The sequence below is a fragment of the Spinacia oleracea genome, chromosome 4 (assembly GCF_020520425.1).
Source record: "Spinacia oleracea cultivar Varoflay chromosome 4, BTI_SOV_V1, whole genome shotgun sequence".
Lineage (NCBI taxonomy): Eukaryota > Viridiplantae > Streptophyta > Magnoliopsida > Caryophyllales > Amaranthaceae > Spinacia > Spinacia oleracea.
This window is the reverse complement of record NC_079490.1, coordinates 155,676,086-155,694,777: the sequence shown is the minus strand read 5'-3', so window position 1 is coordinate 155,694,777 and position 18,692 is coordinate 155,676,086.

Sequence of the window (18,692 nt, the reverse complement as noted above, 5' to 3'; positions counted from 1 at the left end):
AAGACTCCATACGAATTATGGACTGGGAAACTTCCAAAGTTGTCTTTTCTGAAGATTTGGGGTTGCGAAGCATATGTCAAGCGATTAATTTTGGACAAGCTACAACCTAAATCTGACAAATGTTTCTTCGTTGGATATCCAAAAGAAACTATGGGGTATTATTTCTACAACAAGTCAGACAACAAGGTATTCGTTGCTCGTGACGGTGTCTTTTTGGAAAGAAATCATATTTCCAAATTGACAAGTGGGAGAATAATAGACCTCGAAGAGATTCGAGACGAACAACGAACTCAGAACTCTTTAGAAGTAGTTCAAGTTGATGAACCTCCAAGGTCTTTAGAAGAGCCAATGTGTAGACACCTACTTTTGTCCCCATTCCCGCAAGGGAAAGGTTCGATGATGAAAGCATAAAAACTCCACTTGACAACGCATCTCCTATAAAATAAACGAATCTCGATTCCCCATTTCATTTCACCCGAAACCTGCTATTTATGGAAACCTGCTAAAAATAGTAATTGCCGTAAAAGGTAGCGTCTAAAAGTGGCAAATCATAAAAGATAGAAACCTGTCAGAATTAGGTGTTGCACTCCAACATAAATCCTAAATGAGATAGAAAACTGCAAGAATCCTATTCCTAATATGATTCAGAAATAAGAGTTACGTATTAATTAAAATCCTAACGAGCCTAGAGTTCGTAACGGGCCCAGACGCATTCCGTCACAAAATTGATACGCGCTAAAAAGACTCGAATTAATCTCAAACTCTACGGATTTTAGGAATCCGAATCTGACTAAACAAAACTGCCCATACCCTATTTTCAACGCCTGGCTCTGGGCGCCGAAATCTTCGGCGCCCAGGCCTGGGCGCTGAAATTACCTGGGTACGTCTCTTTTCCTAATTCTTTGCGGATTAGAACTCTGCAATTCTATCTTTCCACGAACTCTTCCCTATAAATAGGCCCCTAGTTTCGACGTGAAAGAACACACAACAACACATAATATATTCTGAGTATTGACTCTAAACCCCTTAGCCTAAGCCTCTCGCTGCGAAACTGTTCACGCGTTCTGTCGCAATCGATCCATAAATTGAACAGAACGTATCCTGTCCCATAATTGAGATTCGTTAAATAAAAAGGAGAAATAGCAAAGTCAAAGTGGTTAGTTTTCTGAGAACCGTGACGCACCTCTCAAGGGTGCGTCGTAACGTGTCCCTTTTCGATGATTTAACTGCTTTCCTCGCCCTTTTTATGAACTGTTAAACTAACCTAATATGATTGTTCTATCACGCCTAACAAATATAATATTTTTGGGAAATCGGATTATCATGCTAGGTCTCTTAATGTTATTTAAATCAGATAATCACGATCGAATTAGTATTATATGTTACATATTGCTAAAATCAACTCAGATTAGTTTAATAGTTAATGCATGTCCCTTCAATTATTTATGCTGAGCTAGTAAGGATATCCTGCCTCTGGAGTTATCGACGAGCGAATTACTCCTCTCGGTAGTTACAGTCCCCCGAACCCTCAATCTCTACCTTGCGGGTGTATATTGAGAGATCCCCACACCAGGGATCACAAGGGAACCTACGGCCGTCGTGGTCAAACATAATTGCACTCCCTTTATGTCACGATAACCGGGTTTTGTCAGTTTTTCTCATTGTTGTTAAAAACTGAATGGCGACTCCTATATTACTAGTCAATTGGGTGTATACTCACAGGAAATCCATTACACTTGATTGAATAAAAAGAATCGTCACACCCACGAGGGACAAGGTCACGCATTAGCCTCGCGCTTTTTCGACCCCCTCACAGTGGCGAATCCACTGGGGATAGTGAAGGAAATACTCGTGCTTTTAGGTAATCAAAATAGCCGAAGGGTGAAATGATCCTACCCCGCGTTTATTTCCCCATCAAGTTGGGACGACCTGAAAATCAGCATATTAATGTGAACGGGCAGAACATCATAACGAATCTCGGCTCCCTCGGGAGTTGGGACTAAGGATACCTTTTTTCGCCAATAGGGGGGTGCATACGCCGCGCATGTTTCCCACTCGGTACTTGTGCAGGTAGTACACCTATCCCGAACCCAATCGCTCGCCCATTAGGTCCCTCTCGCCTGCATGCCCCTTGGCTTGCACTTGCGGGTTGGCCTCTTGAGCGAAATTTGTCTGTTGAAGACACTACCTCGACCGGGGCATGTGTTGGATCTACGATAGAAGCGGTACCAAGCCAGGCGCAAATAAACCACCCATAGAAGCCTATCATAAACTACGTGGCATATTTAATTTTCAAATCCATGTTTGTAATGTAGTTATGTGTAGCGAAATATGTGATTGTGTGTGACAAACTATCCTAGAAAACCAACGACCTTAAAAACTGCCCAAACATTTATAGACTAATTTGCCAAAGAGTTATACCAAAACACGTGTTCCGCAAACCCGAATGATCGCCACAAAATAAGCGACGCTCGGGATGGCCTGTAACGAATCCCACAAACGCTGCCACGCGTAAAGGACGTTATTAGGCAAGCACGCAAATCGAAGTCGCATAAACAGAAGATAGAAAACGAGAACCAGCCAGGGACGAATTTCTCACGCCCCAGGCTGGGCGCCAGAATTTCTCACGCCCCTAGCTGGGCGCTGAAGTTGCTGCTTGGCCTTCTGGTCAGGCGCAACAGCCTCGGCGCCCGAGCGAAAGGAAAATACGTAGCACAAACAAAATGCTCATCAAAAGAATTGCTACAAGGGTGTAAGAAAAGCACTCGATTTCAAAAAAGCGACTCGCGAAAAATTAATAACTCTTTGCGTCGTCGCTAGGCCTCCTACGACGGCAATGCTCGACACTAAAAGTCGACCATGCAAATAATCATGAATGTCACACGGGCAGAGATTTTCAAAAACATAAAGAGTTCAAAGTGCACACATAACAGTCCAAACATACTAGTCCGACTTAAGGGTAGTCATAGAATGTCTAAAGAAAACCGACTCACGAAACAAACTAATGTGTCTCCTACTCCACAATAATAATGCAGGGCCCCTGAGTACTTGCCCGTGATAGCCATCAAGGAACGCGATGGAAGAAGCATATCCCGAACATCTGTACCTGGAGGTCGCACAAACCCAAGAAATGCATGCTCTAGGACACGACCCTTTACGTTCTCAAAGGCCACTCGCCCCAAAGAACCATGCTATGCCAAAAACGCTCCCCAACTCACATGCTTTCGGGCTATTGTTTGGGTTAGAAAAGAAAAGAGCGAAGAAAGAAACAGAAATTATGGCATTAGCTCTCCAAGATGAAGTGTTCGATCCTACTAAATTGATCGCTCCGTCACCCTCAAAAGATGACCAAATCCAACGAGGGTGGCGCAAGACTTTCAAATGGACTAATGCTCGTGGGATGAAGTTCAAGATATCTGCGGGAGAGGGTTCGATGTACGAAGAATTAGAGTCTGAATCCGAGTCTGACTCCGAGTCTGAACCTAGCAAAATTGTAACCCCTCCCTAAAATAGTTTAGACCCGGAAATCTCTACTCCGGGAGATCTTTTTGATGTAATGCTTCATGACTTTAATAAGATAAACAAAACTTTTGAGTATGTGCCGCTTAAAAAATCAGAGTATTAATGCACAATGTCTGGCCACTAATGAGCACGAAAAAGAACCAGAAGAGGAATATACCGAACTAATAAAAGCTGTAAGGGAACAAGAACTCAAAACTCCTATAATTGAGGACACAGAATCGGTAAATATTGGAACAGAAGAAAATCCTAAAATTATTAAAATTGGCCTCACCTTAACTCCCACTGAAAAGGCCGATCTAATCTCCACTTTGTGGGAATTCGAGGGTGTCTTTGTTTGGTCCTACAAAGACATGCCAGGAATAGATCGAGAAATCGCTGAGCATAAAATTCCGCTAGATCCCAAAATGACGCCAGTAAAACAAAAGCTACGGCGGCTCAAACCAGAGATAGCCTTAAAAATAAAAGAAGAAGTCACTAAACAATTAGACGCCGGATTTATAAAAGTCTCCAACTACCCAGAATGGGTGGCCAATATTGTCCCCGTAGCTAAAAAAGATGGACGAGTGCGAATGTGCGTAGACTTTCGAGAGCTCAACAAAGCCAGTCCTAAAGATGACTTCCCCCTACCTCCAACTACCCAGAATGGGTGGCCAATATTGTCCCCGTAGCTAAAAAAGATGGACGAGTGCGAATGTGCGTAGACTTTCGAGACCTCAACAAAGCCAGTCCTAAAGATGACTTCCCCCTACCTCACATTGACATACTAGTAGACAACACCGCAGAACACGCGCTCCTCTCCTTTATGGACGGGTACACCGGATATAACCAAATACTAATGGCAGAAGAAGACATGGAAAAAACAACTTTCATTACCCCTTGGGGAACATATTGTTACACTGTAATGCCTTTTGGTTTGAAAAACGCGGGGGCCACCTATCAAAGAACATCCACCACGTTACTCCATGACATGATACATAAAGAAATCGAGGTCTACGTGGACGACATGATCGTCAAATCTAAAGACCGGCGCGGTCACCTCCCGGCACTTAAAAAATTCTTCACCCGAATCTTGAAATATAACATGAGACTAAATCCACAAAAATGTGTGTTCGGGGTAACCTCGGGAAAATTGCTAGGATATATGTTGTTAGTACGCGAGGAATCGAGATTGACCCATCCAAGATCAAAGCCATTACCGAAATGCCCCCACCAAAAACTGAAAAACAGATAAGGGGCTTCCTAGGAAAGCTGCAATACATTAGTAGGTTCATTTCCAAGCTTACTATGACTTGTGAGCCAATATTCAAAAAATTAAGAAAAGAAGAAAAGGCCGAATGGGATGAACAATGCCAAACTGCCTTCGATAAAATCAAAGAATACCTAAGCAAGCCACCCGTCCTCTCCCCACCTTTGCCTGGAATCCCTTTACGCCTATACCTAACCGTCACGGATACTGCAGCAGGAGCTATGCTCTCACAGTGTGTACATGGATCCGATCCGAGCCATTTACTACTTGAGCAAGAAGTTCATACAGTACGAGACGAGATACACAGAACTTGAGAAAACCTGTCTCGCCCTCGTCTGGGCATCCAAAAAACTCAGACATTACCTATTGGCCCACACTGTTCATATAGTGTCACAACTATATCCCTTAAAATACGTGTTCGAAAAGCCCGCCCTGAGTGGTCGCCTGTCCAGGTGGCTAGTCATGCTCTCAGAATTCGACCTAAAATTCATGCCGGAAAAAACAATCAAAGGAAGAGCGGTAGCCGAATTCCTGGCCGAGCATGCCACGAATGAGGAAACCCCAGAAGCTTACCTCCTCCCCGACGAGGAACTTCTGATGATACAAGACGACTATTGGACACTATACTTCGATGGCGCGTCCAACCAAAAAGGATGCGGCGTCGGAGTTCTCCTAGTCAGTCCCGAAGGAGCCCATATACCAATTTCCGTCAAACTTGACTTCGAGGCCACAAACAATGCCGCCGAATACGAGGCCTGCATAGTCGGGCTAGAGGCCGCAGTTAGCCTCGGAGTCAAATACCTACAAGTCTTCGGGGATTCTTCCCTAATAATCAACCATATATCCAAAAGATGGAAGGTCCGAAGCACTAGTCTCTCAAAATATCAAGCTCACTTGGACCAAATAGTCGAGCAATTTGAAAAAATCGAGTATACGTACTTGCCAAGAGACGACAATCAATTCGCGGATGCACTAGCGAAGCTAGCTTCAATGCTCAACATCCCGAATGAATGGGACGGAATGACCCTTCGGGTCGAGCGAAGGAAAGAGCCGGCTTATTGTTGTGCCATAGACTCCGAACCTGAAAACACCGAAGAAGAACCATGGTACACGGACATCCTTCGTTACAAAACAAGTGGGGAATTCCCCCCAAACACTTCCCCGCGGGCACAAAAGGCCCTACGCCTCCTCTCTTCACAATATAGCATAATTCTGGGAGAACTGTACAAATACACGCCGAATAAAATCAAGTTACTTTGTGTCCATCAAAACCAAGCCCAAAGACTAATGGAAGAATACCATAACGGCGTGTGCGGACCCCATATGAACGGAAAAATGCTATCCCGAAAAATATCCCGCTCAGGGTACTATTGGACCACTATGGAAACCGATTGCCATCACTTTGTAAAAACTTGCCCAAAATGCCAAATCTTCAGTAACCTTAACCATTTGCCTCCCTCAGAACTATACACCTTCACTTCTCCATGGCCCTTTTCCACCTGGGGTATAGATATAATCGGCAAGGTAACACCAACAGGCGTAGGGGGACACGAGTACGTTTTAGTCGCAATTGATTACTTCACTAAATGGGTAGAGGCAGTCTCCTATTCGAAATTAACAGCCAAACATGTCGCTCGATTCCTAGAAAAGAACATATTCTGTCGATACGGGGTTCCACATGAAATCATAAGTGACCAAGGTTCCCACTTCAGGGCCGAAGTCCAAGACCTGCTCAAAAAATATCATGTCAAACACCATAAATCCTCTCCCTACAGGCCGCAAATGAACGGCGCGGTAGAGGCGGCCAACAAAAATATTAAAGTCATAATCGAAAAAATGGCCGAAAATTATAAGGATTGGCCCAATAAATTACACTTCGCACTATGGGGCTATCGAACCTCAATCCGCACCTCCATTGGAGTAACACCCTACTCCTTGGTATACGGAATGGAAGCAGTCCAACCGGTTGAGTTGGAGATTCCCTCCCTCCGGATCGTCCTAGAAAGCAAGCTACCCGAAGCTGATTGGGTTCAAGCTAGGTACGACGAACTCGTCCTTTTAGACGAACGGAGGTTGAGAGCTCTACATCACGTGCAAGTGTATCAAAAGCGCATCGCAAGGCAATTCAACAAAAGAGTCAAACCTCGAAACATCAAAGAAGGCGATTTTGTATTAAAAGAAGTCCGCGCACCTACTACGGACCCTCGAGGAAAATTCCGGCCTAACTGGACAGGACCGTATCTTGTAAAGACCATCCTACCTGGCGGAGCAGTCCAACTAGCTGACATAGATGGAGCGGAATTCGCTAACCTCACGAACTTAGACCAATTAAAAAAGTACCATATTTAAATTCAGTCCAGAGTTAAGGCATCTAATAAAACACATTAAGACTCATAAGCAAACATTCTGCGCATTACTCTAAGCAAACGGCATAAAACTCGATAAAGTAGAAAAGCGTAGGACAAAACTTCAACGCCCAGGACTGGGCGCTGTTATTTTTCACGCCCAGGCCTGGGCGCCGATATTTCCTTCGCCCTAAATCGGGCGTCGTTCTCTCTTGCCACCTACCCTCCCGCTTCTGCAAAGTGTTCGTACTCCTTTTTCTAACCCTCAAAAGAACCACGAACACTTGGGGGGGAAGCAGACGTGTAATGAACACCCTTTCAAAAAGTTTTTTTTCAAAAGCTAGAACTACGCGCAACCTGATTCTGACAAGATACGTAGGCAATCCTTCTCAAGGATTCGGTCCAATAAAAAATTAAAAAATAATAAAGTCATGCAACGCATCAAGAAGAAAAGATATTGCAAAGGGCACTCTACCCTAACCCATGCACGGGCAAGACAGCCACAAGAGTTTCCAGGAACAAGCCTAACAAAGGAGTATGACACGAGTCGGCAAAAAACAAAAATAGTGAACATGCATATGTAATACCCCAAGTAGTCGGTTAGTCTAAAAATATGTGTGCACTCTTATATGAACTCATTATTTTTACGAAAGTCTTTTCCTTTTCAAAATTCGTCGTTGGTTTAGAAAGCTAATATTGCTATAATATGTTAAAACAAAGCCCACGGAAGGCTCAAAACATTCTTGCACCAAAAATCGCAAAAAATACATATATACATGCGGAATACAAGAATGAATATGTACAAAACAGGAAGTAAGCCTAAGACTCGTCATCGGCTCCATGTCTCCAAGCCTCGCCGGTCCATCCACTCCACTCCCCGTGGTATGAGGGCCCCCAGCCAGAGTCACCCCGAAAATGAGGTTGTGACTGCAACTCGGGGCTAGGCTCTCGGGCCACCGACACGGAACGTCGCCTACGCTCCGGCTCGGACCTCTCCCCGGAAGAACTCACCCCCGCGTCAGAACGGCGATGCCGTAAGGGCGAGTGCCGTGCCCTCTCTCTCTCACGACCGTGTCCCCTGCCCGAGGGACCCGCGTCGTCTGCCCCAGCACGCCCAGCAGCCGTCTGCAAAGAAAAAAGAGACAGAAAGAGAATGAATAACCGAAAGCCAAACAAAAGGGTACAGATCAAAAAAAAAGAGGGCACATTACCCGAGTAGAGTGGGGCTCCTGCAAGAAAGTGCAGACCGAGCTCGAACCAACGCGGACTTCAACCGGTTGATCACCCCCACCATCGCATTGGCCGTACGGGCCGGAACCTGAAACAAGAATGTCAGTAAAAAAGGAAAGAAAAAAAATATAAAAAGAGTACACAAATGAAAGGTGCATACCGCCTCTACTCCCTCTGGGAGCGGAGAATGGAAAACCCGGTCTTCCGGGAAAGTCTCCACAATCTCGGATCCACTCTCTCCGGTATACGAGATCCGAGCATCGGGAAGCACCCATCCCCCCAACGAAGGGTCAGGACCCTCCTGCACAAAACACGGTGGGCATAAACACATGGGCACGAGCATGAAAACACTAAAATCAATACAAAGAGAGGAGGCAACTTACAGCGCCAGGCTCCGGGAGACGAAGAGAATCCTGGATAAACTGGTAATAGCTAGCTCCCTCTATCACCAACTCTGTCACCGGCACGCCAGTCCTCGAATGGACCCTCCACGACTCGCCTATCGAGCGAGTAGACAACATGGTCGCAGGCGGAGGCCTGGGCACCGAAAAAACCCCGACCGTCTGCATACGTACCCGCTCTCCCAGGTACCAGACAGGGTCCCGGCGGCCAACGAACAAGACCCGCATCTGGCTCAGGGCATAACTATCCCTGACTGAAGCATGGGTACCCCTAAAAGAGAGCCATGGGGTCCAAACCACCTGTTTTTGTACAAACGCAGTCAGGACTCGCACATAAAAAATAATATAAAAGAATACGAGATAGAAGATAAGATTCTGTACATGCTTAGGGTTCCCGTCCCGGATAAGATCCCACACGGTATCGGGCGGTGGACGCACTGTCAGCTTCTTCTTCCAACCCCAACGGCGACCGGCAGGGAACTCCAAAGGCCTCTGCCCCTTTCGGGGAGCTAGCCAAGGTAAGTGCTCAAAGGCCCACAACTGCAAAAAGAAAAGGGCAATAAAACATTAAAAAAGAAGAAGAGGCCCGGTATAAGCGAGAAAACAAAAGAAAATCTAGGAACGTACCTCGATCAAGCGCGGCACTCTCGCTAATGTAATCACAAAGTGACGTCTACTCGGGTCCGAGTCGCGCACCGACAAACTCATCTGGCCGACAAGCGTCGCATAGCCCAAATCGCCCCAGCGATAGTCACCCAGTGTAGACACGTCCTCCACCATGCCTATCCACCTCGGGTCAAAGGTGTTAGTCGGACCCGATAGAAAAGTGGAAGTAATAAAATGGAGGTAGAACAGCCGAGCCTGTCTCAAAGACGACTCCTCTACCCCATGCTCCAGAGCCCACATTAGGTCAGCGAAAGGTATCCCACGGGGCTGGTACGAAGGTAACCTACTACCCATCCACGAGCCCAGGAGCCTGGTACCCTCAGCAACAGTCGGCGATGGGCCGTCCGACCTCAGACGGACGGGGTTCCCTATAAAGGTCAAACCCGTCAAAGCTGTGTAGTCCTCAGGAGTGATCGTCATCTCGCCCCAAGGAAAATGGAAGGTGTTGGTGGTATCCCACCACCACCTCATGAACGACCGCAGAAAGGACAGGGAGATGTTAAGCCGCAGTATCTCCCAGAAAGTCTCAACCACCGGAAACAAGGAGCTCGCCCTCACCAAAGCCTGGGCGTCCGAGCTCAGATAGCTAAAAACGGTCTCACTCGTCGCTGCACCATAGCCGCGAACTGTAGTATCTCTCCTCGCGTGAAGGCGGGAAGTCACATGGTGCTCTAGGTCGTAGTGCAGATCACGACCGTCGTAAAGCTCAGGGCCCACCCATAGGGGACCTGGGCCAGTAGACTGGCGCGTCATGCCACGCACCTCGTGGCCACCAGGAGGGGGTAACGACTCGTCAGACATGCTGATCAACAATACAACAAGGCATTATACCTTTGACAAAATCGGCACTCATACCGATCCCTAAGAAGAGTGCATTTCACTCATGAAATGGAGTCATACAACTTTTGTTCCCTAAAAATATGATACTAAGTTCATACTTAGCAAAATTCCCTAAGTAAAAATTAACTCCAGCAAAATCAAAATTCTCCCATAATTTGTCATTCATGAATTATGAGAACGCAAGCAATATACCAAGAACACCTACATTATAAGAAAATACTAGATTCGTAGGTATACTTGGGGGCTAGCATGAAAATGCCCAAATTCAACAAAAATCAACATACTTGCAAAAATTAACATGCACAAACTAATTAACATGTTATGTGGAACATTTCCAACTATCTAATTGAAGGAAAGGGGCACAAAATCAAAAACCCCCAAATCAATTTCATGCACAAAAATACTTGACAAAAATACTGAAATTGACAAAAAAGCTCAAAATTACTGAAAATTACTTACATTGGGAAGATTAGGAAGTGATTTGGAGTAGAATTCGTGAAGGAAAGTGAAAAAAACGAGCAAAAATCGGTAGAGAGAAGTGAAGAGTTTGAGCGAAAATGGTGGAAATGGGAAAGGAAGAAGACGGTCCGCGTATTTAAAGACCAGCCCCCCCTTTCGCATTTTCAACGCCCAGCTCTGGGCGTTAGAAATTCTCGCGCCCACTGCTGGGCGCTGAAAATGCTTCCTAGACAGCGAATATTCGCTGTCGGGCACGCGTACTCCCCTATTTTGTGTAAGATATCCGTTATCTTGATATTTCTATCCCAAAAAAAAAAAAAATATTGTTAAACAAAAATACACAGTGTGGACCCACTTATAGGACACATCTAATCAGGAAATACTACGACCCGCCAACAGGTTGTAATCACAAAAGCCCTTCTACATAGGCAAAATAAGAAATTCAAAATGGGCTCGCCCACCCTCAGCGGGCGGGGTCTGCGTCACTAGCCGCGCAGGTCCTCAGTTTTCGAAAAATAAAGTCTTCAAATTTAAAATAGGCTCGCCATCTTCAGCCGGCGGGGTCTACGGCGCAAACCACGTAGATCCTTATTTTCAAAAAAAAACAAAAAAAAAAATTCAAAATAGATTCGTCCACTTCTATCGGACGGGGCGTCCACCCTCAGCGGACAGGTTCGCCATCTTCAGCCGGCGGGGTCTACGTCACAAACCGTGTAGGTCCTTATTTCCAAAAACATCAAAACAGATTCGTCCACTTCTATCGGACGGGGGGTCCACCCTCAGCGGACAGGCTCGCCCACCTTCAGCGGGCGGGGTCTGCGTCACTAACAACGCAGGTCCTTAGTCGCTGCAGCGATAACTTTTATCGGTTTTCCCTTTTTCCGAAAATTAAAGGATTGGTTTTCCCTTTTTCCAAAAATTAAAGGATTGGTTTTTCGTTTTTCCAAAAAAGAACGATGTATTGGATTTTCCTTCGTTTTACGTCCTATAAAAACAAGGGGGTTTTCTCGTTTAGCTAGCCCTGAAAATGAGAATCTTTAAAAACGTTTTACCTCGTGATTGGGCTTGGCCAGGCCCAATTACACTTTACAGCTTTAATTTCGAAAACATCTGTAGTTACTCCCAATGACAAAGTGAGGGAGTTTCTACGCGCCTTTAGATCCTTCCAATGACAAAGTGAGGAAGTTTCTATACTATCAGTTGACAAATCCCAATGACACGTGAGGGATATGTCGACACTTCAAGTGATGACCCTTAAGTCAAATGTTATCACTCGGGGGCTCGTGAGACCCTCGCAAAACAGGTCACATACACCATGGCTTGTGTGACGCACTCCGTCTAATACTTTGACCATCGTCTTACTCCAAGACTCAGTCAAAGTGGGGGCTTACTGTAGACACCTACTTTTGTCCCCATTCCCGCAAGGGAAAGGTTCGATGATGAAAGCATAAAAACTCCACTTGACAACGCATCTCCTATAAAATAAACGAATCTCGATTCCCCATTTCATTTCACCCGAAACCTGCTATTTATGGAAACCTGCTAAAAATAGTAACTGCCGTAAAAGGTAGCGTCTAAAAAAAGTGGCAAATCATAAAAGATAGAAACCTGTCAGAATTAGGTGTTGCACTCCAACATAAATCCTAAATGAGATAGAAAACTGCAAGAATCCTATTCCTAATATGATTCAGAAATAAGAGTTACGTATTAATTAAAATCCTAACGAGCCTAGAGTTCGTAACGGGCCTAGACGCATTCCGTCACAAAATTGATACGCGCTAAAAAGACTCGAATTAATCTCAAACTCTACGGATTTTAGGAATCCGAATCTGACTAAACAAAACTGCCCAGACCCTATTTTCAACGCCTGGCTCTGGGCGCCGAAATCTTCGGCGCCCAGGCCTGGGCGCTGAAATTACCTGGGTACGTCTCTTTTCCTAATTCTTTGCGGATTAGAACTCTGCAATTCTATCTTTCCACGAACTCTTCCCTATAAATAGGCCCCTAGTTTCGACGTGAAAGAACACACAACAACACATAATATATTCTGAGTATTGACTCTAAACCCCTTAGCCTAAGCCTCTCGCTGCGAAACTGTTCACGCGTTCTGTCGCAATCGATCCATAAATCGAACAGAACGTATCCTGTCCCATAATTGAGATTCGTTAAATAAAAAGGAGAAATAGCAAAGTCAAAGTGGTTAGTTTTCTGAGAACCGTGACGCACCTCTCAAGGGTGCGTCGTAACGTGTCCCTTTTCGATGATTTAACTGCTTTCCTTGCCCTTTTTATGAACTGTTAAACTAACCTAATATGATTGTTCTATCACGCCTAACAAATATAATATTTTTGGGAAATCGGATTATCATGCTAGGTCTCTTAATGTTATTTAAATCAGATAATCACGATCGAATTAGTATTATATGTTGCATATTGCTAAAATCAACTCAAATTAGTTTAAGAGTTAATGCATGTCCCTTCAATTATTTATGCTGAGCTAGTAAGGATATCCTGCCTCTGGAGTTATCGACGAGCGAATTACTCCTCTCGGTAGTTACAGTCCCCCGAACCCTCAATCTCTACCTTGCGGGTGTATATTGAGAGATCCCCACACCAGGGATCACAAGGGAACCTACGGCCGTCGTGGTCAAACATAATTGCACTCCCTTTATGTCACGATAACCGGGTTTTGTCAGTTTTTCTCATTGTTGTTAAAAACTGAATGACGACTCCTATATTACTAGTCAATTGGGTGTATACTCATAGGAAATCCAATTACACTTGATTGAATAAAAAGAATCGTCACACCCACGAGGGACAAGGTCACGCATTAGCCTCGCGCTTTTTCGACCCCCTCACACAGTGGGAGTAGTTCCTCAAAACGTTGTTGCCCCTCGTAGGTCAAATAGAACTATTTTTCAGCCGGACAGATGGATAGGCGTCCTCTTGACTGAAAACTTAGACGTTCTCATATTGGATAGTGATGAACCTTTGACTTACAAGCAAGCTATGACGAGCCCAAGCTCCATTAAATGGTTAGAGGCCATGCAATCTGAAATAGACTCCATGTCTTAAAATCAAGTCTGGGATTTGGTTGATTTGCCGGATGGGTTCACACCTATCGGATGCAAATGGGTCTTCAAGTTGAAGAAAGACAAAGATGGAATTGTATACATATACAAGGCTAGATTGGTAACAAAAGGTTACAGGCAAGTTCACGGCGTTGACTACGATGAAACCTTTTCTCCAGTCGCGATGCTTAAGTCTATTCGGATAATCCTTGCGATTGCCGCTTTTCATGACTATGAAATATGGCAAATGGATGTCAAAACTGCCTTCTTGAACAGTGTTCTTGAAGAGACTGTGTTCATGACACAGCCGGAGGGTTTTGTAGATCAAAAGAACCAAGGAAAGGTATGCAAGCTTAAGAAGTCCATCTACGGACTAAAGCAGGCATCAAGGAGTTGGAATAAACGATTTGATAAAGCAGCCAATAAGTTTGGCTTCATCAAGAATCAGGACGAATCTTGTGTATACAAGAAGGTCAGTGGGAGTAAAATTGCATTCGTAGTCTTGTATGTTGACGACATACTGCTTATTGGAAACGACATTCCTATGTTGGAGTCTGTAAAGACTTGGCTCGGGAAGTGTTTCTCAATGAAGGACTTAGGAGAGGCACAATACATATTGGGCATCAAGATCTATAGGGATAGATCTAAGAGGATGATTGGACTAAGCTGGGTTTGTGTTCTGCCTCAACGGCGGAGCAGTAAGCTGGAAAAGTGCTAAGCAAAGCACTATTGCGGATTCTAAAACTGAAGCCGAGTACATTGCTGCCTCAGAAGCAGCAAAGGAAGCTGTTTGGATTCGGAAGTTCATCGAAGAACTTGGTGTTGTCCCCTCCATTAAAGGACCAGTGGCTTTGTATTGCGACAATAGCGGAGCCATTGCCCAGGCAAAGGAGCCTAGGAGCCACCAGAAGTCCAAGCACGTACTGCGGCGATTTCACATACTTCGAGAGATCGTTAAAAGAAAGGAAATCGAGATTTGCAAGGTTGGAACTGACGACAACGTCGCGGATCCATTGACTAAACCGTTGCCACAAGTGAAACACAACGCACATGTAGCAACCATGGGAATCAAGCATGTTGGAGAATGGCTTTGATTTTCTAAGTATTGTTTTAGAACATCTGTTAGATCTATGTTTAAAATAATTGGTTTAACCATTTCATATTTATGAAATTTATTTATTTCATATTCATTTAATTGTGGTTTAGAATTAAATGATAAGTCCATGTGATTCAAATCATTCAAATGGGATGTCAAGATGGATTCTTTGACAAAAAAACACCCATAAGTGAACTTGAATATTGAAGTCACAAAGGATCCCTAATCCAGGTCATTGAAAGGTGGACGACCAATGACTAATGAAGATTAGATTGCAAGTAGATTACTTAGTTCTGTTTCTTGAACTAGAGTGACTGGATGTCAGAATCTTTTGCATAGATACTTATTGGATCTTGTATCGGATTGACCATGAGAACACTTTAAGAGATTAAAGTCATGTCATAGGTAGTTCTCATTAATGGTGATTAGAAACCGTTCCTCAGAACATGAGCGATTATGTCTGCTCGTTTGAGAATTAGTTCGCTTTGATACTAGCTAAACGTCGCACCGTAAAAGGAGGCTATAAAAGCAGTTATTGGGCGTACTATGAATCAAAGTGAGTGTTCATAGATTGCAAGAATGGATTGTCCTCCTATCTTGGATAGGATATGGTGTTGTTGTGTAACAAGGCCTCTCGGAGAGTTAGATACTATAAAATGCATGGCCGTGCTCAAAATGGTTAGGCTTAACCTTCTGCAAAAGTTTGACAGTTGAACTCTGTAATCCGAGAAACACTTCTGGACCTAATAAGGATGGCTTGGATCTTACCTTATGTTCAACAAGTAACACTAAGTGACAAAGGAATGTGGATGCACACTTGTCTGAATGACAAGTGGGAGATTGAAGGAAATATGTCCTTCACCCAAGGTGCATTAAGTCTAATACCAAGGTTCAAATTAATTGCGAACAATTAATTCAGTGAGATCAAGTGATCGGAACAGCTAGCTGGAGCAATGCTTCCGATCAGTGAGTTCTAATGGATATTGAACTCACAACTTACTCTTGACTGAACCTACAAGGTCACACCAATGACACGTAACAGATCACCGGATTAAATGAATCGGAAATTCATTTAATAGCTTTTCGGGAATTAGTTGGAAACGTATTATACGATACGACCTTTGTCGGAATCGTATATCGTATCGCGAATATTCGTAAGCTGGGCGACACGAATAAATCGTATCGTACGACGGTGATTCCTCGTATACGAAATGATAAATAATATATCGGAAATATATTAAATCGCGAATAGGAAGGGCATCGGAGTTGCCGGCCTGTCGAGCCAAGCACGTAAGCGTGCAAGGCCCAACGAGCCAGCAAGCTCGCGAGCAAGGGCGAGCAAGGCCAGCCCATTGGGCGCGAGCACGCAACAGCACGCAATAGCGCACAGCAGCGACGAGCGAGCAAGGCCCACGGCCCAGCTGCTCGGCGCGCGCGCTGTGGGCTTCGGCCTGCAGTGTGTCGCTGGGCGCGGGCGTGCGGTCCGTGTTGCTTGGCTTGCACGGCTTGCTAGCCGGCCTTGCTTCTTAGCTTAGTCGGTTAGTAAGGTTATCTAAATAACCTTACAACCTAATTTCCAACTAAGCACAATTCATATTACTCAAACCCTAGAGACACAGAGAACCCTAATTCTCTCTGTGCCTCCAAAGTGAGTTCTTCCCAAAAGCAAAGTATCTTGATTAATTGTCTAAGCTACGATTATCAAGACGGATCTGGTCGTGTCAGTGAACCAAGTAGAGGAACGACAAGTGGAGTTCTTTGTTCGTGTTCGTTGACAGATTATTGTGGAAAACACGCTTCGAATATAAGTATGCTTAATCCGTGCTTTATACATGTTTCCTGGCTTTGGGGATTGTTCCGCACATGTTATTATGTTTAACTGTATTCCCCTACACTGATCAGAACTGTGCACTGATCTGCACAGCTCAGATCAGTTCTGTGCAGATCAGTGCAAAGTTCTGATCAGATAAGCCACAGATAAAGGAGAGTGGGAGAGAATATCACTGGAAATTGAAATGTCTTTTGGTTCATTTAGTTCTTCAGAGTGAATCAGGCCACTAGAAATGATGACAAATCTATCCATTAATACTATGTATTTTCTACCATTATCAATCAATTTAGAATAGATAGCCAAAACATAGGTGTTGGTTCAAAGGTATTCTTGTTTAACTAAGCTACTGTAGCAATTACATTAAATCGATTTCAACTAACCTCATATTTGCACAATATGTCTTCTCAAGGGAAAGGTGGCCTATGGAGTTATTCCTCAGTGATTGGTTATTTCAAACTAACTTCAAGTCATCAACTGGTATACTAACTTATAATTTACTTCTTATATTCCTACGAAGTACAGCCGTTTATAGATATTTCCTTCCTATGTTTTGTGTAATGTTATCCCCATCTCCATAGAATAAGAGAATCAGTAACAGATCTACTCTCACAACGCGAATAGAATAAAATGAGAGAAAAGTGTTATTCTCTAGTATATCCCACGGAAATGTTCACTATATAGTGGATCCTTGTTAAAGTGTTAAGCATACACAACCGGTTTATATCATACAAAAGCTAGCCATTTATATAGGCGAGCCGAACAGGGATGAAGATTAACACAAACGCACCACACAAGAAGAATCATCCATCACTTTACCATACAAAATAAACTACGGAGTACTAAGATTAGGGACATCCAAGTTTCTATTAGGACAGAAAAAAAAAAGCAATTCACTAAACAAATAACATTTCAGATTTCAAGCATTAACTTAACTTATGTCTCCAATGGCCGGACCACCTTCACATTTCAGACACCTTATCTTAACTTATTATTAGAGAAATAATGATTTAAAGTGAAGTAGAACTAAGGTGCATAATATGGACGTGCTTCATCGTTATACAAGCAACGACTCCAAGCATTAACTTATTCCACTAATTGCATGACATGTATATATTGATGAATGATGATCACATAACAAAAAAACCCAAAGGATATGCAGGGGGTTGCCAATCTATCTGGCCCCAATTCCTGATGATCAAAACCACTCAGACCTTTATTTCTCTTACTAGTACTGGAAGAAATTCCAAATTCGACATTTTACCTGATCTTGTGAATTAACTAGTACGAGTTTACTATTTCACAAACAAAAGGAAACCATATGAATCCTTTGATTCTAGTCAAATCAAAAGGACTGGTGCTCACATTGCAGGTCAAAATCTCACTTGAATAGAAAAAGAATAACAAACAAGCACATCTGTAAACTGAAAACCGTACCAAGTACACGAACGATCTCAGCTGTTTCCTCCATCATCAGAAACAGGAAGCACATGCGCAACACGAGTTGTCAGCTTTTTCAGCTCCTCCACGACCCCATTAAAGGCAGTGCCGCCTACAGAATTAGAAAAGACAATAAGAAGGAAAAAAAGGGATAATGAACACATTCAAGAAGAAGAAAACTTCTCAGGGATAAACTTATGCACATCTGACATGGATTATGCTAACATATGATAGCATTAACCCAATTGGCCCAATGCATTTAGTAGGGCTTCAATCAGATAGAATATGTATTTTAAGAATGTATTCAGGCTTACCCAACAATTGCAAAGTTCTTCACCATTTACAAAATAATTAGAAAGAAAATAATTAAAATTAAGTGATAGCTTAAGAAGACATTTGATTATAGAATGTCATAATCCAAATTTGAAAAGCTATCAACGCAGACTCACCAATTTGGACGACGGCGTTAGCAGGAAGCGGCGGTGGTTGAACAAATGAGCAGTGAGTAGTTAAGCTGGAGAACGGTAGTGAAGCTGGCCGGAGAACGGC